The 23,301-nt window shown below is 42.8% G+C and overlaps 1 protein-coding gene across 1 annotated transcript in view; it reads left to right on the plus strand.

Moving 5' to 3' along the window:
- Positions 1-17,020, plus strand: part of Heyl (hes related family bHLH transcription factor with YRPW motif like) — a 36,690-nt gene extending 19,670 nt beyond the window's left edge. The window contains exon 6 of the transcript XR_013091814.2: positions 15,796-17,020. The gene's annotated coding sequence lies outside the window, so the exon portion shown is untranslated. The remainder of the gene's footprint in view (positions 1-15,795) is intronic.
- The last annotated feature ends 6,281 nt before the right edge of the window (positions 17,021-23,301 follow it).

A 23,301-nucleotide genomic window follows, 5' to 3' on the forward strand; every position in this document is an offset into this window, starting at 1 on the left:
TGAAGTCAGGACTCCCAGGGTTCAAGCCAGCAGGAAGGGGATAAGAATTTGGTAGAGACCTGATCAAAATCTTAAAGCCTAGATCCAGAAGTAAGTACATATACCTCCATTTATATTCCACAGATAAGAACTTAGTCTAAGGGAGACTGGGAACTGCATGTTGACTGTTCTCTGAAATAAGTGTGAAATGATATTGACAGACAATCTCTTTCATTTTCCTTACCTGGAAGGGTGAGAGGAATGGAGGGAATCAGGGACTTCAGAAGTTTCTGATTGTTCAGAGTGTGTGTGTGTGTGTGTGTGTGTGTGTGTGTGTGTGAGAGAGAGAGAGAGAGAGAGAGAGAGAGAGAGAGAGAGATTTAGAGACCAATTTCTTTTTTTATTTTATTTAATTTTATTTTTCTTTTTCAGTACTATAGATTGAACCCAGGGTCTCACAGATCCTAGGCAAGTTCTCTACCGCTAAATTACATCTTCATCCTTTTTAAAATTTTATTTTAAATCAGGAGAGTGGGGGGTAATGCTGTCCCACCTGGTCCTCAAACTCAAGCCACATGCTGTCATGTACATTTATAATCCCAGCTACTCAGGAGGCCAAGGCAGGAGGATTGCAAGTTCAAGGTCAGCCTGGGCAATTTAGGGAGACCCTGCCCACAAATGCAATTTAAAGGGGCTGGGGATGTTCTGAGATAGAGTGCCCCTGGATTTAATCCCTAGTACTGCAGGGGGAAAAGAGAAGAAAGAAATAAGAAAAAAGGAAAGAAATAAAGGAAGAAAGAGGGAGAGAAAAAAAAATAGTAAATCACCTATTGCCTTCAACTCCAGCAGCCCTAAAAGGAATCAGTCAAGAACAAAAAGTACTCATGCTTTCTATCGTATAGCAAAGTACCATTTCAAAGTGCTTTCCCGTGTGTTACCTCACTTATGCCTTTCAACAAATGGGTAAGGGAGCCAGGGCAGAAATTATTATCTCCATTATGCAGATGAGGAAACGGAATCGCATTTCAAACAGAACAATCTGTCCTAGATTGGAAAAATAGTAAAATGGCAAAGATTGTTTGGACTACAGAGGAAAGTCTGATTGCATGTCCATAGTCACAGAGAGGTAATGTAACGTTATCCAACAATCACTGAGCACTTGCCACACACAGACACTGGACCAAGTACTTTGCATGCAAAATCTATCTGCATAAGTCTGTGATTTGGGTTTCACTTCCATCATTATCTCCATTTTATGGATGAGGAAACAGAGCTCAGAAAGATTAAGTAACTTGTCCAAGGTAACACAGCTATTAAGTGGTAGAGCTCTTAACTGCCAAGTTCTACAGCCTACTAAATGCTATGGCTTGTGTTCACCCCTTCGAGACAATGGAGGGAGGGTTCCCAAGCCTGCCTACAGCTCTTAGTTTATACCTTGAGACTTTGGCCTCAGACCTCTAAGTATCATCTCACCAACCCTCCAGGATATAGAGGCCACTCATCTGCCTTCACTCAATAACATTTATGAAGAATTGAACATACGCCAGGCATGGTAGTGGACTCCTGTAATCTAGTGACTCAGGAGACTGAGGCAGGAGGATCCCAAGTTCCAGGCCAGCATGGACAACTCAGCAAGTCCACTCACTGCCCTGGTATAAACCTGCTCCTAATAGAAATTCTGATTTCAGCTGCCCCATTCCCCAGCCAGCCACCACATGCCCTCCCTAAGCTCCCTCTGCTCAGCTGTCCTTCCACCGACCACCACTGCTCAGCAGCATCTGCTCTCTTCCTGGCTTCACTTCCCTCCTCACCTTGCTAAGGGCACATGGCCTCAGCTCTTTCATCACCCCTTGCAAACAGCCTCACTCCTTATCCCATCTCCTTCCACTGAAGCCACCAGGTGCAGGGCAGATTTGAGCATGACCCATATGACCTCCAGTTCCTCATGTGCATGCCCTTGTCTAACTCCTTACCTTCAAATGTGGACAGGACCCACAACTTGCTTCTAACCAACAGAATCTGGCAAGTGTGCGGGATGTCATATATCATCCTGTGATGCAGCTACACGCATGGCAAAGGTGAGGCCTTATTTAAGGCTCCCTTAGCCAGGTGCAGTGGTGCATGCCTGTAATCTTAGCAGCTCAGGAGGCTGAGGTAGGATTGCATGTTCAAGGCCAGCCTCGGCCACTTAGCAAGACCTTAAGCAACTCAGCAAGACTCTGTCTCAAAATAAAAAATAGAAAGGGCTAGGGATGTGGCTCAGGGTTAAGCTCCCCTGGGTTCAATCCCAGGTACCAAAACAACAACAAAAACAAAAAACCCTCTTAGGAGAGAGGGAGAGGCTCTCCTTCTCTCCTTGCTGGCTTGATCATGTCAGTGGTAGTGTTGGAGAAGCCCACATGGCAAAGGACCATGGGTGGCCACTCAGGCCCTGAGGGCAGCCTGCAGCTGACAGCCAGCAAAAATCCAGGCTTCAAAGCCATGGCTCTGTCATATGGCTCAAGGAAATGAATTCTATCAACAAGCTGAATAAATCTGAAAGTGTCTCCCCCTGCCCACTGTGGAGCTTCCAGTGATTCTGGCCAACACTTGGTTGCAGCCTTGAGAGATTCTGAGCCTGAGGACCAGGCTAAGCAGTGCCACACTCCTTGCCCACAGGAACTGGGCGATAACAAATATGCATGTTGGTTACGTTAATTGTTACACAACAGTGGACAACTAATCCCAAACCCTGATCTCCATCTTCTAGAAAACAGCCCATCAATGGACCTGACTTGATTGATAACCAGAACCTCAAGTGAGGAACTTGCTCTGCTTCTCCACCAGGCTGGCTTGGCAGGCTCCATGATGACTGCCTGGCCACTGTCTTCTTTCCCCAGAGCCCCATCCCCTTCCCTACATCCTCCTCAGAAAATGATCCTGCTTTATTCTTCATGTCGAATATGGAGAATTTTGATAATACTTGAGGACAGAATTTTTGCCAGCTGCAGTGGTAAACTTCTGTAATCCCAGAGACTCAGGAGGCTGAGGGCAGGAAGATCGTCCGTTCAAATCCAGCCTCAGCAACTTAGTGAGCCCCTCAACAATTTAGTGAGATCCTATCTCAATATAAGAAAAATATGAGAAGTCCCGGGAATGTAGTACAGAGGTAAAGCACCCGTGGGTTCAATCTCTTATCAAAAAAATTAAAAAGTGGGGGGCGGGGAGCAAGAAATTAAATGTATCCAGCTAGGTACAGTATCACTAACACCTATAATTTCAGCTCCATGGAAAGCTGAGGCAAGAGGATCACAAATTTAAGGCCAGTCTGGGCAACTTAGCAAGACCCTGTCTCAAAATAAAAACTAAAAGAGGGCTAGGGATATAGCTCAGTGGTAGAGCCCCCCTGAGTTCAATTCCCAGTATTGAAAAAAAAAATTAAATATAACTAAGGTTTTAATTCTTAGCATGCTATACTTACTTTTAAATCTTCCTGAGGCCAGGTTGTATACCTATCTTAGGTATCCTCCAGAAAGAAATCTCTGTCCTAGGTGACAGAGGTTAATTTATCTTGTCCATAGATTAAAAATTATGTTCCTGCTGAAAGGAGAGAGAGAGAGATTAAGATTTTCAGAGATTGAGAGAGGGAGGAAAGAAGGAGAAAAAAAAAAAAAAAAGAAAAGAAACAAGAGGATCTCAGCCCTCCCAGTTCATTGAGGATCAAGGTTGCCTGCTTGCTAAGAAAGACAGCTGTGGGACATGGCCAATCACGCCTTCACCAGGGCCGCAGACTCTGTTTGTGCAGTTGAGTCTCTGCCCACAGGGCTGCTGAGGGGCCCTCATTACCCAGATGGAAGAGGAAATACAACCGGCAGGTGCTGGCTTTTGGGGCTCTTCCTATTAAACCTGTGAATGTCAGGAAGCTGACTGACTAACCCACACTGCACAGTGCCCCAAGGGGCCCTTTGAAGCCAAGGCCCTCAAGTATTTGCAGATTGATTAGGAATAATGAATATTTGGCTCATGAGCTGCCGATCCCTGCCCTTGTTCCTGTGGCAGACATTACCAATCAATTCCACAGCCACCCCCTTGTTTTGACAGCCCCTGCCAGAACCAAACTCAACTAATCAAGATTGGCACTGGAGATAAAGCCCATTCATTCGCTGTGAGCCAATCATCAGCTGGCAGTCTGAAAGTTTGCTGGGGCCCCTTCGGCTGTGGCTCTCAACACCATTTGCCTTTTCTAGACTGTCACCAGCTCTGGTGAGACAATGAGGCCTATCTGACCCTCATTCAGAACTGACTCAATAGATACCCAGGTCTGGGGATTCCCAGGCTTGTTCCTGTAGTCTGTGAATAACTGGGAGCTGGAGTGCCAGGCTCTGCGTGCTGAACAGTGGGGAAGAGGTGTGAGTGACACCCATGCTGCCTCAGGCACTGAGGGCAGTGCTCCTGTTGGGAGAGCCCACCTGGAGAGGCGCAGAGTGGCCAGGAAAGAGGTGCAGCAGGTTCCCTACTCAGCAGTTGAGGTGCTGAAGGAGGAGCACAGGCCTGAGTTGTAGGCAAAGTTTGGTCAGCCTCCTCGAATGATTAGAGGTAAGGCCAGGCTGGAAGCTGCCAAATTGACATCCCCAGCCCAGGTTCCTGGAGTCCAAACTTGGATATCCAACAGCCAGGGTCTCAGAGGCATCCAAATCCAACTGTCCAAAACCGGACTCCCAGATTCCTACTCCCCCTCCCTGACACACTCCTCCTGGGCTCAGGAAACAGCAACTCAGTCTTTCCAGTTGCTCAAGGTGAAAGCCTTCTGATACCTCCGCTTTGTCACAGCTCAAATCCCACCAGTTCTATCTTCAAAATATACCCAGAACTGTGGGGTGGAGGGGCGAGGGGCGAGTGGCTCACAACTGAAATTCCAGTGACAGGAGGCTGAGGCAGGAAGATTGCAAGTTTGAAGCCAGCCTCAGCAACTTAGCCAGACGCTACTTTTATAAAAAAAAAATAAAAAGGGCTGGGGATGTGGCTCAGAAGGTTAAGTGTCCCTGATACCAAAACCAAAAAGCAAAAACCAAAAACTAACTCTCTTTTTCTTGCTCGCTCTCGCTCTTGCTCTCCAGAATCTGTGTATTCCTCACCCACTGTCACTGCTATTACCCGTCCAGCCTCACCACATCTCCATCCCCCTGGGAACCTCTGAAGTAGCTTCCTCATGGGCTCCCGAGCACCATCCCTGCCCTGCAGCCCATGCTTCTTACAACAACACAAGGAACACATGTCAGATGAGCTTGGAACCCTCCAAAGACCTAGTAGCTTGTGTGGAGGCCAAAGCCCTCCTATAGCTGTGAAGCCCTACATCACTGCCTTCCCACTCCCATACCTCACCCCGGACCAATTTCATAGGCTTTGGTCATCCTTCAGTCCCTTCTGTGAAGGTGGGCATTGTCCTGTCTCAGGGCCTTGAACTTTTTTCTGTCCCAAAGACTCTGCTCCCAAACACCCCTGTGATTGCTGACATCTGCACAGTTGGCTTCTCTCTCTCCTTTGGATTTTGATGTCACTGTGGTGCAGCTCTCTCTGACAGCCCGTTTTTAATGCAAGCCTCTGCCAGCTCCAGGACTGGCAGTCCCCTTCCGGGCTATATTTTTGGCCATTGGCAAAGAAAAATACTAAATTTTTATGATTGTGGGTATTGTGAATCTCCCTTCCTAGATTACTCCAAGGGCAGGGATTTCGGGGTATTTTATTTCTGTTCACAATACCCAAAGCAGTGGCATTAGAACACGGTAATAACACACAGTAGTAGAAAATAATAAGTTACTGCTGGGCATGGTGGCACACAATAGTATAATCCTAGAGACTCAGGACACAGAAGCAGAAAGATGTCAAGTTCCAGACCAGCCTGGACAACTTAGCAATACACCCATCTCAAAATTAAAAAAATATAAAAAGAGTACTAGTGAGTTCAGTGCCAGTACTGAAAAAAAAAACCCTTATTATTAATGAATAATAAATATTGATTGAGTTAATGATAGCTTGAATTTGTTAAGTACTTAGAGTCAGATACTGTTCTAAACATTGTGTGTGTGTGTGTGTGTGTGTGTGTGTGTATCATCTTTTTTGTTTGTGGTGGTGCTGGGGATTGAACCCAGGGTCTCATGTGTGCTAGAGAAGTGTTCTACTACTGAGCTATTATCCCCAGTCCTCATTTCATCTTTAGAATAATTTTATGAGGTCAGTTCTAATATCCCCATATACAGGTAAGGCAACGAGGCACAGAGCACCTCATGGTGGAGCAGGAAGGCTGCAAGTTTGAGGCCAGACGGGGCAATTTAGAGAGACTCTGTCTCAAAATTTAAAAAAAAAATCTCAAAGGACTGGGAAAGTAGCCCAGGGCTCAATCAGGAAGGAAGGAAGGAAAGAAGGGAGGGAGGGAAGAAATTGTACCCAGAATAGTATCAGTGAAATTTGGAGTCAGGCAGACCTAAGTTAAAATTCCAGACTTCCTATCTTCTGTAATCTTCTGGAATACATGATTTGGACAAGTTTCTTAGTTTCTAAATGTCAGGTCTCTTGTGGGCAGGGAGGGTGGAAAATCTACCTTTTATCTATCTTAGGTTGTTAGCTCTTCCTAGCCCTTAATATGTCGTACCAGTTCTTTATCTATTACTGCCCTCTAGTGGTCAATTGAAGCAACACAACAGTTGGGCGTGGTGCCATACACCTGTAATCCCAGTCCCTCAGGAGCCTGGGCAAGAGAACCACCAATTCAGGGGTTAGTCTGGCTACAGAGAAAGAGATAGTGTAGCAATATAAACAAATAACAAAAAACATATAAACAAATAACAAAAACATGACTATGTAAATACACATTCTCTTATATCTACGATGCAGATTATGTTCTAATAAATCTATGTTCAATTGGAAATATACCCAAGTTGAAAATGCATTGAATACAATTAATGTCCCTCACATTGTAGTTTAGCAACACAATACACTATAGAATATTGGTTGCATACCCTCATGTTTTTTTGTTTTGTTTCTGTTTTAGTTTTGCAGTTCTGGGGACTGAACTCAGGGACTCATGCATGTGGGTGAGCACTCTACCTCAGAGCTATATCCCCAGTACCGTTTTTATTTTATTTTGAGACAGGTCTTGTTAAATTACTCAAGTTAGTCTTGAACTTGAGATCCTCCCGCTTCAACCTTCCAAGGAGCTAGATTACAGGTATGTATCACCACACCCAGCTACCCTCATGATTGTGTGGCCAACTGGGAGCTACAGTTCACTGCTGCTACCTAGCATCATTAGAGTGTGGGACCACATATAACTAACCCAGAAAAAGAAAAAAAATTCAATGACTTGAGGCAGGAAGAGTATACGTTTGAGGCTAGCCTCTCAAGATAAAATCAGATCAACTGAAATAAAAAGGGCCAGTGATGTAGTTCAGTTGTAGAGTATTTGCTGAGCAGGTGCAAGGCCCTGGGTTCAATCTCTCATAATGCAAAGCAAACAAACAAAAAAGAGACAAGGAAATAAAAGCATATTACTAAGTAAAAGACATTATATTAATTTTTCATTGTTATAACAAAGTGTCTGAGGCTAGATAAATATGCAAAGAAAAGAAGTTTATTTAGGATTATGGATATGAGCCAAGATCTGAAAGTTCAAGATCAGGTGGCCCCATTTGTTCAGTCTCCCGTGAGAGCCTCATAGTGGATGGCATTATGGGAAACCACATGTGAGGGGGAAAGGTCACACGACAAGACAGGAAGCCAGAGAGACCAAGTCTTGCTCTTTTATAGCAGCTCCTCTTGCAAGAACTACCTGAAAATAAAAGAGCACTATGTCAGCACCCGCAGTGACCTAAATACCCGCACCCCCCCACACTGGCCCTACTCTCAGAGTTTCAATAACATCTCTCAATGTCACTATATTGGGGACCAATCTTCCACCACATGAACCCATGAAGGACACATTCAAACCATATCTAAACCATAGCAGAAGTCAATCTGAAAGGCTATATGCTTCATGACCCCAGCTACACGTTCTAGAAATGGCAAGACTATGGAGATAGGGAAAGAATAATGGTTGCCATGGGTTAGGGGAGAGAGAGAATGAATAAGAAGAGCTAAGAGAATTTTTAGGGAAATTATACAACACCAAGAGTGATAAAATAATAATAATAATAATAATAATAATAATAATAATAATCTCATACCTGTAATCCAGCAACTCGGGAGAGTAGGCAGGTCAAGACCAGCCTCAGTAATTTAGTGAGGCTGAAAGTGACTTAGTGAGACCCTGTCTTAAAATAAAAAAGGAAAAGTGCTGGGGATGTGGCTCAGTGGTTAAGCACTCCTGGCTTCAATCATACACACACACACACACACACACACACACACACATATAGTGAACCCCAATGTAAACTATGGACTCTGGGTGGTAATACTGTAACAAGTGTACCATTGTGGTGGGGAAGTGGAGATGTTGACAGTGGGAAGGCTGCATGTTGGGGGATATGGGATCTCTATACTTTGCACTCAATTTTACTGTGAACTAAAACTGCTCTGGAAAATAATAAATGAAGACCTGAATAAATGGAAATACATAATTTGTGCCAGGGAGTGGCTCATACCCACTTGGTTTGGGAGGTGGACGCAGGAGGCCAGAGTAAGGGCTGGAGATGTAGCTCAGTGGTAGAGTGCTCCTGGGTTCAATCCCCAGTACTGAAAGGGGGCGGGGAGGGAGAGAGAAGAAAGAGATATATAATTTGTTCATACCAATGTGCCACTTAATCTATAGACAAATGTATAATTTCAAAACTATTCCAATTATGGGGGGGGGTATTAAGGATCAAATGAGATGCATTCTACCACTGAGCCACATCCCCAGCCCTTTTTATTTTTATTTTAAATATTTATTTTTTAGTTGTAGTTAGACACAATACCTTTTATATTATTTATCTTTTTTTTTTTTTTTATGTGGTGCTGAGGATCAAACTCAGGGCCTTGCACATGCTAGGCGAGCACTCTACTTCTGAGCCACAACCCAGCCTTATTTTTTATTTATTTATTTATTTATTTATTTATTTATTTTATTTATTTATTTATTTATTTTTTTAGAAAGGGTCTTGCTAAATTGCTTAGGGCCTTGCTAAGTTGCTGTGGCTGGCCTTGAATTTGCAATCCTCCTGCCTCAGCTTCCAACTTGCTGGGATTACAGGTGTGTACCACCATGCAGTTTAAAACTATTCCAATTTTTAAAACCTAACAGGATTTTTTTGAGGGGTCCTAGGGATTAAATCCAGGGACACTTAACCTCTAAGCCACATTCATAGCCCTTTTTATTTTATTTTGAGACAGGGTCTTACCAATTTGCTTACTAATTTGCTGAGGCTAGCCTCAAACTTGTGATCCTTCTGCTTCAGCTTCCTGGAGTTTGATTCCAAATCTATAAGGAAGTATAAAAGTCTAAGAAGACAAGAAGTACCAAAAGGGAAAGAAAGAAGGAAAGAGGAGAGATGGAGGGAAAGGAGGAGGGAAAATTTTAAAAGAAGAACTAAAAATAAAAAATATACAAATGTAAATTAGAATGGTACAACCATCATATATGTGAAAATCAAAAAATCTGTATCAAGTGTTAGTAGTAAAAACTTGTAGGAAGTTGTTTTTTTTTATTTTGATTTGTTATATATGACAACGGAATATATTACAATTCGTATTACATACATAGAGCACAATTTTTCATCTCTGGTTGTGTTACAAGTTTATTCACACCATTCATGTATTCATACCTGTACTTTGGATAATGGTGACCATCACATTCCACCATCATTTCTACCCTCTGCACCCTCCCTTCCCTTCCCACCCCTCTGCCCTATCTAGAGTTCATCTATTCCTCCCATGCTCCCCCTCCCTATCCCACTATGAAACAGTTTGATGCTGGTTGTTTTAATGAATTATAATAATAATCATTACTTATCAGGTGGTTAGTATGTGCTCAATACTGTTAAAACACTTCATGAACTAGATTTCTTTTTAAAGTCATGTTTGTTGAGGTATAACTTATATATGGTACAATTTGCCCAATAGTTTTATAGTTATATGAATTTTGATAACACAAATATAAAAAATGAAAACATATAAATATGGATATATAGTACTACAGTGAAGTTACAGAATGTGTTACCTTGTTCTTCTTTATTTCTTTTTTTAAAACAAATAGAGAAATTAATTTTAATATATTTTCATTTAATCCAATGGATTACTAACATAATCTGCAAAGAAAATAATTGTTAGTAAGATATTTCATGTTCATTTTCTTTGTCCTAGTAATTCTTTGGAATCTAATGTCTGTTTAACACATAGCACACCTCAATTCAGACTAGACACATTTCATATACTCAGCAGTCTCTCATGTAACCAATGGCTGCCATATTGGCTCCCTTCTCCATCTTTCACCTTTTGGTGAGACATGCTGTAGGCTGCATGATAAGTCCCCCTTGTTACATGGTTTCTTGTTGAGTTCCATGATAAAGGGACACCAAAAATGAACTTAGAATATACAAGAGTAGAGGGAGGTGTTTTATTCCTCCCTATAAGACTCTAATAAACTGTGAGTTGGTTTCTACATGCTTTTGGTGGGAATAACTTCAGTTAGGTCACCTCCTCCTACAAGTTTTTCATAATGGCTCTCTCTTCTTTTACCTCTTACCTCTTCAAGTCTACGGTAGGAAAGGTGCTTCACAAAATGTGTTAGTTTCCCTCAACCTTACCCTTACTTTTATAAATACCTTAAACAATTTTTACTCTGATTGATCTTTTTCATCCTTGAATCTTGAATAATGGATTTTTAATTCTAAGAGAGTAAAATATACCTCATCTCATATCACAAGCAATGTATATACACATACCGGATTAATTATATATTAAAATATAACATGTAAAATGCTAAAATTTTTAAAGAAAATATTTGTGTAACTTTGTGAAGAGAAATGGAAAAAAAAAAAACACAAAATAAACAAAACCCTAAAAAATTGGATGATATTGTAGTTAAAATTTTTATGTGTAAAAATTTATTTTCCAAAAGGGTTAAAAGGGACATGAATTGTATTACCGGCCATTTTTGTTATTTAGCTTGACTTGGTTTCTCCTTTGGTTGGTTTTCCTTTATTGTAGTTCTTCCCTTTGCAGATTTTCATTGTTATTTTTCATTTCTTCCTTGTGGAATATTTTGCCAACAATGTTCTGTAGTTCAGGTTTTCTTGCTGTAAATTCTTTTAGCTTTTGTTTGTCATGGAAGGTTTTTATTTCATCATCAAATTTGAAGTTTAATTTTGCTGGATATAAGATTCTTGGTTGGCATCCATTCTCTTTTAGAGCTTGGTATATGTTGTTCCAGGATCTCCTCGCTTTGAGAGTCTGGGTTGAAAAATCTGCTGAGATCTGAATTGGTCTTCCCTTATAGATAATCTGATTTTTCTCTCTTGTGGTCTTTAAAATTCTATCCTTATTCTGTATGCTAGGCTTTTTCACTATAATGTGTCTTGATGTAGATCTGTTGTAATTTTGTACATTTGGTGTCCTATAGGCCTTTTGTATTTGATTTTCCAGTTCATTCTTCATGCTTGGGAAATTTTCTGCTATCATTTCATTGAAGAGATTGAACATTCCTTTGGTTTGAATCTCTGAACCCTCCTCTCTCCCGATAAATCTTAAATTTGGTCTTTTGATGATATCCCATAATTCTTGGATATTCTGTTCATGGTTTCTTACTATCTTCACTGTGAGGTCAACTTTCTTTTCAATATTGTATATTTTGTCTTCATTGTCTGAGGTTCTGTCTTCCAAGTGATCTAGTCTGTTAGGGATCCTATCTATTGACTTTTTTACTTGGCTTATTGTCTCTTTCATTTCAAGGATTTCTGCTTGGTTTTTTTTCCAGTATCTCCACCTCTTTCTTGAAGTAACCTCTTGCATCTTATATTTTCTCTCTTATCTCTTTGTTGGTGTGATCAGTGGTCACCTGTATTTGCTCTCTTATCTCTTTGTTGGAGTGATCTATTTTTGCCTGTATCTGCTCACTTAGGTTGTTCTTTAATTCCCAAATAATTTCAGTTATGCATATTCTGAACTCCTTCTCTGACATTTCACCTACTGTGCTATCTGTGGATTCTATTGTTGTGGTATCTTGGTTTGTTTGAGGCACTTTCCTCCCTTGTTTTTTCATGATGTCTATGAGTCTTCCTCTCTTGTGGTGTAGGTCCCAGGTATTACAGCTTCTGCCCTACTGTCTTATAGTGTCCCTGTAGGTTACCAATACTTCACTTTTAAGGGAAAGATCAATATTACAGCACTCAATGTACCCAAAGTGCAGCCATATATCAGTCAGCTTCTATTTTTACATTTAAAGTTTTGTCACTATAATCAGAAGTGAAGAGTTCGGTTATCTTCTACCTTATAGTCAATAGGTTTGTGTAATGGTTTACAGTTTCTAATGGAAGAAGGGGGGACTGGGGGGTTGGCTGAGATGTTTATGAGGTAGGATGTGAGAATATGGAGGTATTGGATTATATGACAAGTGAGAGGGTAATCATAAGAAGCTGGCTGTTAATAGGAGAAACAAGAGAGAGGCAACCTCATGCAAGACTCCCTGTTACCTCGGCAACAGGATAACTGTTAGCACCCCTAGTAGAGAAACCTCTGGTGCAGCCAGGCCCATAGGAACCTTGGTGCCATCTTAACAGGTTCTTATTATTGTCCCTCAATAGAAGCAGCAATATTCCAGATTCACAACGGAAGCAGCTTCAAGCCTATATGTACCCTGATGTTGGGCTGTGGAGCCACGCTTTGGTGAATAAGGAACCCCAGCGCAGGGTGGCTCACCATTTATCTCCAGGCATGGTGCAGGCCTCTCCTCCGGATCTCAGGCTGCAGGTGTGGTGGGCGGGTTTCTCCTCCAGAACTCCAGCTGCTGGTGTGGCCAAAACTTGTAGGAAGTTATAAATTGCTGAGCTGGTCATGCCTGAAGTCCTAGTGATTCTGGAGGCTGAGGCGAGAGGATCACAAGTTTGAGGTCAGCCTCAGCAACAAAAACCTGCCTCGAAAAAAAAAAAAAAAAAGAGGCGTAGTACAAAAAAAAGAAAAAACCAAAAAGAAAATCATAGGTTTCTGACAGAAGTAAAAACTAAAGTTGATAAAATCCTTTGGAGGGTAATTTGACCATATCCAACCCAGTAATGAATGATATAACCCCAGATAAATTCTTCCCAAAGTTGCCCTAGATGTCAAGGCTCTTCACTGCAGCACTGATAGCAGAGAAAAAATGGATCACATGTAATGTCCACCATTAGGAAAAAAAAACATGATGTTCCTCTGATAAGACAAATGAATCACTAAAATAAATAAACTTGATTTATATATAGCAATATAATGTAAGTGAATGAGGAAACAAATTGCAATAATATATTTACAGGTAAATATTTTTTAAGTTGGATTCTTAAGTTATTGAAATAAAATTCATATAACAATCACCTCACACTGGTTAGGATGGATGCTATCAAGACAACAGGAAATAACAGGTATGAGTGAAGATACAGAGAAACTAGAACACTTTTGCTTTGGATTCCAACTAAAGATAGTCCTGAATTTATAATGATTATAATAGTCCCTAACTTATAAGATTGTTTTTTAACTTTATGATGATATAAGCCAGTTATAGTGGCTTGTAATTCCAGAAGGTTGGGAGGCTGAGATAGGAGGATCATATATTCAAAGCCAGCAACTTAGGGAGACCCTGTCCCAAAAAATAAAAAGGGTTGGGATGTATGTGTGGTTGAGGGCCCTGGGTTCAATCCCTAGTACCAAAATAAAATTTAAAAAAATTTTAAAAGGTATTAAAGTGATTCACATTCAGGGCAAACTACACATCTTTCTCCCTATGAGGTCCTTGCTTAGCATCTGGGCGGCCATCTTAAGTGGCAGCCGCCATTTTAAGGAAAAAGTTTCACTTTCCTGCCCAAGGGCCTTTCTGAGAAAGGCTCACCACACCCTGACACTACCCCAACCCCAAATCGCTCCCCAGCTCTGATTCCTGATCCTCCCCCATCAAAGTCCCAGAACCCAAGCCTGTTTTGCCCCTCTCTCTGCTACAGAGAGATGGCCTTTATTTGTCAGCTCTGCCTGGCCTCCGTCTTTCATTTCTCACCAGTCTCTCGTTCTTTACTTTCCCTTCACACCCCTGTACTGGGGATTGAACTCAGGGGCACTCCACCACTCAACCATATCCCTAGCCCTATTTTATATTTTTCCTTTAGAGACAGGGTCTCACTGACTTGCTTAGCGCCTTGCTATTGCCGAGGCTGGCTTTGAACTCATGATCCTCCTGCCTCAGCCTCCTCAGCCACTGGGATTACAGGCTTATGCCACCGCGCCTGGAAAAGGTTAAGGAAAAGAAGATCAGAGTCCGGGCACTGTGGACCACGCCTGTGATCCCAGTGGCTCAGGAGGCTGAGACAGGAGAATCAGGAGTTCAAAGCCAGCCTCAGCAAACTTGAGGCACTAAGCAACTCAGTGAGACCCTGTCTCTAAATAAAATACAAAATAGGGCTGGGGATATGGCTCAATGATTGAGTGCCCCTGAGTTCAAACCCTGGTACCCTCCCAAAAAAAAGAAGATGATCAGGGAGAAGAACTCAGGGAGAAGAAGTTTGGAATAAAGGAAAAAATATGTAAGTTTCAAAGCAACAATGGATATAGTCAACGCATCAAGTGAACCCATTAGAGGGATTGAACCCAGGGATGCTCTACCACTGAACTACATCCCCAGTCCTTTTGAAATTTTTATTTATTCATTTATTTTTATCCTGAAGAATTGAATCCCAGGGTGCTTTACCACTGAGCTACATCCTCAGTCTTCATTATTTTTATTTTGATACAGGGTCTTCCTAAGTTGCTGAGAGTCTTGCTAAGTCCTTTTTTAAATTATTTGTTTGTTTATTTAAATTTTTACTTTTAGATGTTGATGGACCTCTATTTGTTCATTTATTTATATGTGGTGCTGAGAATTGAACCCAGTGCCTCACACATGCTAGGCAAGTGCTCTACCACTGAGCCACAAACCCAGCCCCCCAATTTTTTTTTTTTATTTTTTTCAGTCAGGGTCTTGCTAAGTTGCCCAGGCTGGCCTCAAACTGTGCTCAGTAGTAAAATGCCACTGGGTTCAATCCCTAGAATAAAAGAAAGAAAGGAAGGAAGGGAAAGAAAATGGGATATTGCATGGAAATGGAAGGAGACCCTCATTGTTATACAAAATTACATATAAGAGGTTGTGAGGGGAATGGGAAAAAAAAACAAGGAGAGAAATGAATTACAGTAGATGGGGTAGAGAGAGAAGATGGGAGGGGAGGGGAGGGGGGATAGTAGAGGATAGGAAAGGTAGCAGAATACAACAGTTACTAATATGGCATTATGTGAAAATGTGGATGTGTAACCGACGTGATTCTACAATCTGTATTTGGGGTAAAAATGGGAGTTCATAACCCACTTGAATCTAATGTATGAAATATGATATGTCAAGAGCTTTGCAATGTTTTGAACAACCAATAAAAAAAAAAAGAAAATGGGATATATACACATGATGGAATATTATGCAATCTTAAAAAGGGCTGAGGGTGTAGCTCAGTGGTTAAGTGCTTGTCTAGCTTGTATGAGGCCCTGGGGTTTTGCTCCAGATACATACATATCATTTTGGTGGGGTATTGGGGATTTAACCCAGGGGCAATTTACCACTGAGCTATATCCTAAGCCCCGCCCCCCCCTTTTTTTTTTTCTTTTTAGTTGTTTATTTTGAGACAGGATCTCACTGAGTTGCTTAGGACGTCATTTAGTTGCTGATGCTGGCCTCAAACTTGCAATCCTGCCTTCTCAGCCTTGCCAAGTCCCTGGGACTGCAGCAGTGTTCCACTGCATCTGGCTTGATATATATATTCTATATAAAACAAACAGAACATTGCAAGAAAAGGGAAGGAAATCCAGTCACATGCTACAACACGGATGAATCTCAAGGATGTGCGGCTTGGTGAAATGATCGAGTTGTAGAAGGACAGATATTGTATGATTTTATCATATGAGTTAAATAAAGTAGCCAAAATCGTGGAAACAGAAAGTAGAAAGGTAGTTGCCAAGGGTGAGGGTGGGGAGAATAGGGTTTTGTGGGTATAAGAGTTTTAGTTTTTGCAAAATGAAAATATTCAAGATCTCTGACGCATAATAATCTAAATATACTTAACACTACTGAACTACGTATTCAAAATGGTTGACAGTAGACTTACTGTTCTGTGCTTTTTAAACCATGATTAAAAATTCACAAAAAAACTCAACACTTTAACCATTTTAGAGTATCCAATTCAGTGGTTTTGAGTATTTAAAATTTTACAACTCCCACTATCTAATTCCAGAACATTCTTTTCACCCCAAAAAGAAGCCCTATACTCATTAAGCAGCCATTTGCATTCTCCTCTTCCCTACCTGCCCTTGGCAACCACTAATCTGCTTTCTGTCTCTATGGATTTGCCAAATTTCTGTAAATGGAGTCAAATATAGGTAGCTTCTTGTGTATGGCTTATTTCACTTACAATGTTTTCAAGGCTGCTTTATGTTAGCATGGACTGGCACTTTCTTTCTTTTTATGGCTTAATAATATTCTGTTATATGAACATACCCCATTTCGTTTATTCATTCATCAGTTGATAGACATTGGGTTCCACTTTTTTGCTCCTACAGAAAATGCTGCTATGAACGTACATTCTGCTTTGGTCATAGAAACAGACCAGAAGGATACACATCAGATTAATAATAACAATTTCTGGGAATAAAAGGGAGGGAGAGGAATTGGGCTGGGCAGAGGAACAAAGGAGACTGACTTCAGAGTTATCTGTGACGTTCTATTTATTTTACATAAAAATATATCTAGAACAAAACAGTTAACAGCTGGTCATTCTGTTCTGGGTAATGAGCACACGCATGTTTGAGCTTTTCTGTATTTTAAATTTTAAATAAAACAATGCATATTCTGAACCTAAACGTGCCTGTAGCAAAGATCTGGCATCAGGCCTGTGGTGTCCAGGATAAGCAGGAAGAAGTGGCCAAGCCCAAAGCCAGGGAGGAGGGGCCCCTGACCCTGGCTGTATGGCTTTCCTCCGGCTCCCAACAAGAGGGCCCAGATCTTATCTCCATGATTGTGGGTAGGAGAGCCTGGAGCAGGCCCAGGCCAGGAAAGTCTGTAACCCCATGTTTTCTTCCTTCACGGTATGTTCTGGCTGCCAGGAACTATCCATTCCTCTACTCCTCTGCTCAGGACCAGCTACATAATTCACAAGGTCCCATGCAAAATGACAACACAGAAGCTCTTGTTTGAAGGCTGATGTCAAGGAGCAACTCTGAGAGGCAGCCATAAGGTATCATACGCAGGGACAGATGCAGGAGCCACGAGTCAAGTCACTCACTGGATTCACTCATTCAAACGACTGTTCAGCATGTTCCTGGCACTGCACTAGGCACTGGGCATACAAACAGTGAGTGAGACACAGTCAAGCCTGAGGAGCTCACATTCCAACGGGGGACACAGATGCAATCACAGACACACAACACAGATACACGCACACTGCAGGAAGTGCTAAGAAGGATCGGCAGAGGGGCCTACGAGAGAAAACACCAGTGGCCCCTGACCATGAGATCCCTCTGAGAGATGGACACTGGAGCAGACATCTGAGACCACTCATCTTAGCAAAAGTTGGGGGAAGTGGAGGGGGTGTGAGGTTGAGGAAGAACATTCAAGTTCCTCCATGCTCCACCTGAAATTATTCCCTCCCTACCTCAGGTGGGAAAGGACTGTTGCCAGGTCCTATCTTAAGTGCCTCGGTTAACACCGCTAACAGCTATTTAGCTGGGCGAGGCTGGTGACAAGGTCTCATCTACATTTTTGATAACTGACTCCAACTGCCGCGTGCAGAGTGGGTGGCAGGGTTACTACAAGGAGAAGGATAAGGTTGTTGCAGTCATGCGGGGAAGAGGCACGGGGACCTGATTCTGGTGGCTGGGAGGAGAGGGGGAGCTGGCCTTTCCCACCAGCACCCACACAAGTCCCACCCTCCACCAAGACCAAACTTTCCTTTCTTTTATCTCCCTGCACTGACTCAAGGCCTTTCCTGATAAGTGCATTGTCTTCTGTGATCCTCCCATCTCAGTATCAGCCCTGGGGCCGCTGGGATTCAGGACAGTGTGTCTGCTGTACCCACGAGAGCCCAGCTCCCACAGGACTTTTGGGTCACATCCAGTCAGGCCCCGTGGTCTCCAAGCCAGCAATGACAGCTCCATGGACTGACTGCTCTGCACACGTTTTAGGAACTCTTTGGGGTCCATGATTCCTGTCACCTAGATACAATGGCTCCTCGGCACAGGTGGCCCCAAGTGCCCACCCTCAACCACTGGGCAACACTCTTCATTCACCCTCTTGGCCGACCCTCCACAGCCTGCCTCACTCCCAAAACCTACCTTCAGGAAGCCTGGCCTCCTCACAGTTTCCCTGAGGACCTCTGCCCATTCGCTTTCCCAGCCCCCACTAGGAATGACCCTCCTCACTGCTTCTCAACCATTGCCCCTCTACTCTCCTGAGAAACCAAATCTCCATTTTTAAGACTTCTACAAAACTGCTCCTTACTCCAGCTTGTCAGCCACCTGAAGAGAGTGGGGAGGAAACATGATCCAGGGTGCCCACCCTGAGTCAGAACAGGCATGCTGCTGTGGGCAAGACTGGCACATAGGTGGCTAGAAGCTACAGGGTTCAAAAAGCTGGAGTACTGCTGGAGAACTGTGGTGAGAGGGACTGTGGATAAGGAGGAAGAGGAAAGCAGAGTCAAAACGGCCTAAGAAGTCTTTGTTACATAGAACTTAAAGTCTATTCTGAGTGGAGCACGGTGGTACATGCCTGTAATCACAGTGGCTCAGGAGGCTGAGGCAGGAGGATTGCAAGTACAAGGCCAGCATCAGCAATTCAGTGAGGCCTTAAACAACTTAGCAAGACCCTGTCTCAAAATTAAAAGTAAAAAGGGCTGTGGTTGTGGCTCAGTGGTTAAGCACACCTAGGTTCACTCTCCAGTACCCACCTCCCCTAAAATGTCTATTCTGGACACAACAGTCACTGAGGGATTAGGCAGGGGAGAGGCAAGAGTGGATTTACATTTTCGAAAGATAACTTGGCCTCTTTTGCTGATAATGGAAGGGAGTGGGGGAGGACACCTGGCTAGAGGACACTTGGGTAGTAGGGAGGGTTGGAGTAGGTCTGGTGACACTGTAAGGTAGGATCAGGAGCTATCAGCTGGCGATGGGCTAGATGGGCGAGTAGGGTGAGAAGAGAAACAGGTGAATGCCCTGGTCCTGCTGGTTTGAGCAACTGGGTAAATGGAGAGGGCTGTTGAGGGTAAACCCCATGCTAGGAACCAGGGATAAAGCAGGAACGAGACTTACCAGGTCCTTGTCCTCATAGAGCTTATGCTCCATAATAAATGAATATGAGACAGATTTTCATGTGTCTGGGAAGGTAACCAGCAGAGCATCATGACAGAGAATCACTGGGGCATCTACTGGGGAAAGGTGGCCTGGGGAGCTGAGACTTACAGGAGGGGAAGGCTCTCCCAGGGAAGGAGAGTCCCACCGTGTGGATGGAACTAATGAAAAGGCCCTGAGGGGGAAAGGACCATGTAGCTCTACGGTAAACCAGAGAGGAGTGCTCTGAGAAGAACCTGGGGATGTCCAGAACCAAGAAACACAGGCAAGGAGCTTGAGTGTTATTCTCTGGACCCAGAGGAAATACCTGTGGTATTAGATGAACTGTCCAGGGACACAGGAAGAAGCACAGGAAGAAATCCTCAGTTCAAATTCTTCTTTTTTTAATATATTTTTTAGTTGTCAATGGATCTTTTATTTTATGTATTTATTCGAATGTGGTGCTGAGGATCAAACTTAGGGCCTCACACATGCCAGGCAAGTGCTCTTACCACTGAACCATAACTCCAGCCCCATCAGTTCAACTTCTTGAGTTGAGGTGGACTATGGTCCATACAGGGTGTGGGTTGGAGCTTGAGAGAGCAGGATGGACTGTGGGTGCAGATGTGGGAGTGATTGGCATGGCTGATTATCTGAGCCAGGAGATTCAAGGGTAGAGAAGACCACCCAAGGAACACAGGCAGTGCCAGCTCTGAACCTGAGCCTGCAGTGGAATCACCTGGAGGGATTCTTAAAACACGTTGCTGAGCTCCACCCCCAGAGTTTCTGATTCATTGGGTCCAGGATTGAGGCCTGTGGGGTTGTTTTTCTTTTTCTTTTCTTTTCTTTGTATTGGGGATTGAACCCAGGGGCACTCACCATGAGTTAAATCCCAAGCCCTTTTAATTTTTCATTTTAGACAGGGCCTTGCTAAGCTGTTGAGGCTGGCCTTGAACTTGTGATCCTCCTGCTTCAGTCTCATGGTTGCTGGGATCACAGGCACTGCCCAGCTATAAGTGGAGACTGCTGGAACATCCTTCTTTTCCCTGGGCCTATTTCTGCATCAGAGTCAGGCAATGATCAGGAAGTCAAGCCACTAGCCTGCAGAGCTCCCCTGGCAGCACACACATCTCCTTCCTCCTGGATGACCCTCTCCTTGCTTATATCAATTAGACTTTCATGACAGCCTTCTGTTCCCAGGTGCTCAGACTGGGTTGTTCAACATGCCTCCTGTGGACATGAAATGACTTAGTGGGCAAAACTGCTTTGTCAACCTCAAGAGCCATTCACAAGAGCCAGAATCATCAAGTTTGTAGCACAACACATGGTTGGTGTGTTAGTGTGGGCCCTCCAAGAAATAAACACAAAAATGGGATTAGATGTGCAAGAGACTTATTTGGGGAAATTTCTGATAAGGATAAGGGGGAGGCATTAGAAGTAGACAGGGAGAGCCTGCAGACCTTGAGGCAGATCTGAAAGCTGTACAAAGAGAACAGGAAGGAAGGGTTGGGTGGGAAGAGCTTCAAAATGCAGTGAATTTTGAGAAGATCTTAGCCAAGTAGATGGGGGAGTTCTCAAGCAAAGGATGCCTATTAGAAGAATCCCATGATAAGCAGAAATAACCATTGTACCCCTAATGTTATCATCAGCTGGAGCAGCTTGGGGAAAGCGTGGCCCCTGCAAGAACAGAGGGAATCCCAAGGGACAATAGCTGTCAATCAGTTATACTCTCTATGGCAGGTTCTCCTGAAGGAGTTAGGGCTAGCAGTTTTCCATGGCTGTCACAGTTTTCTACCAGTTACCGATGGTCAGGCCAACAGTGAGTCACTCAAACTCTGGAGCCTCTGCTCCCTCCTCTGCAAAGTGGTGATGATAGTACTATGCTTCATGACTGTCGTGAGGATTCAATGAAATGATGTGCGGATGCCTCAATAAATGTCAGTGATTGCTATTATTAGTATCATTGTAGGCAGCATGAGAGTGGGAGCAAGAAAATACTTAAGTCTCTACCTACTCTTTCCGGCTTCATGATCCTGACCAGCGAGTCTCCAAGGCTTAGAATAGCACCTGGCATATAGAAAGCACTGTGTAGTGTTGGCTATTCGTGTTATTATTTCCAAATAATAGCATTAGATCAATTGCTTCTGGAAATGCCATGCTCCAGGATGCTGTCCCAGGAGTCCTACAACATCTCAATGCTACTCTGTTGTTTCTTTCTCCATAACACACAAAAAAGCGCACATACACACACACACACACACACACACACACACACACATACACAAGCACACACACAAGCCCAAGTTCTGGCCTTATGTAGCTGCTCACAGCAAACTTGAACACATCACATTGCAATAATACAGTATTATCCACTATCAAATGTTTATTGTGTGCTTGGTTCTGTGTAAAGGTTTACATATGTTATCTTAAACCATTTCCATTTTACTGAGAAAGAAAAAAGAAAATGAGGTCAAGGAGTGTGAAATAACTTACCCAAGCTAATAAAAGGTTTGTTCAGGGCTGGGGTGGTGGCTCAGTGGTAGAGCACTTGTCTAGCATGTGTGAAGCACTGGGTTTTAGCACCACATATAAATAAATGAATAAAATAAAAGTCCATCAATAACTAAAATATATATGTAAAACTAACTTTAAAAAAAAAAGAATGAGGGCTGGAGTTGTGGCTCAGTGGTAGAGCACTTGCCTAGCATGTGTGAGGCCCTGGGTTCAATTCTCAGCATCACATATAAATAAATAAATGTCCATTGGCAACTAAAAAAATATAAAAAAAAAAAGAGTGAGTCCCATTATTCCTTTAAAAATAAATAAATAAATGGCTTGTCTACAACCAAACCTTTTTTTTTTTTGTATACTTGGAATTGGTTTATACTTTGGGATAAATTGCTAAGTTGTTCCGGCTGGCTTGAATTTATAATCTTCCTGCCTCAGCCTCCCGAGTTGCTGGGATTATAGGCTCTTGCCACCACACTGGGCTCACAACTGGACTTCTACTTGTAGAATGCTCTCCCTCCCTCCATCTCATTTCTACCATCCAAACATTATCTTGTTTTGTTTTTTACTTGCTTAAAACTTATTTTGAGCCAGGCACATGATTTACACTTGTAATTCCAATGGCTTGAGAGGCTGAGGTAGGAGGATCACCAGTTTCAAAGCCAGCCTTAGCAACTTAGTGAGACCCTGTCTCAAAATAAAATATAAAATGGGCTGGAGATGTGGCTTAGTGGTTAAGTACCCCTGGGTTCAACCCTCTGGTACCAAAAAAAAAAAAAGAAAGAAAGAAAAGAAAAAAGCTTGTTTTTTATTGCTAGGGATTGAACCCAGGGCCTTGCACATGCTCGGCACACACTCTACCACTGAGCTGCACCCCCAGTCTCAAAACACTATCTCTTTTAAAGGTATAGCTCTGTTACCACCTTCTCTAAGAAAGCCTTTCGTGTTGGTACAGATAATCTCTCCTTTTTTGCCTGAGGTCTCTATCTGTGGCACCCAACTCAATACACATTGGGATATAATAATTGATCTAGGCATTGTGAGTTGTTCCCATTAGATTGTGACCAATTCCAGGGAAAGGATGATGTCTGATCCATCTTTGTAGCCAGTATCAGCCTGGGTCCAGCCTGGGTCCCTTCCAGCAGGAAGACCCAGGAATCTCCTCATTTGTGCCCTCGACCTCCACAGGTGATGGGTTTTCTAGCTCAGTCCCAATTTTTAATACCTGGTCCTTGGTCATGCTACACATTTACACCATCTGAAAATGAGGGTGATTACATAGCAGCTACTCAT

This window comes from Callospermophilus lateralis, chromosome 7 (assembly GCF_048772815.1).
Source record: "Callospermophilus lateralis isolate mCalLat2 chromosome 7, mCalLat2.hap1, whole genome shotgun sequence".
NCBI lineage: Eukaryota > Metazoa > Chordata > Mammalia > Rodentia > Sciuridae > Callospermophilus > Callospermophilus lateralis.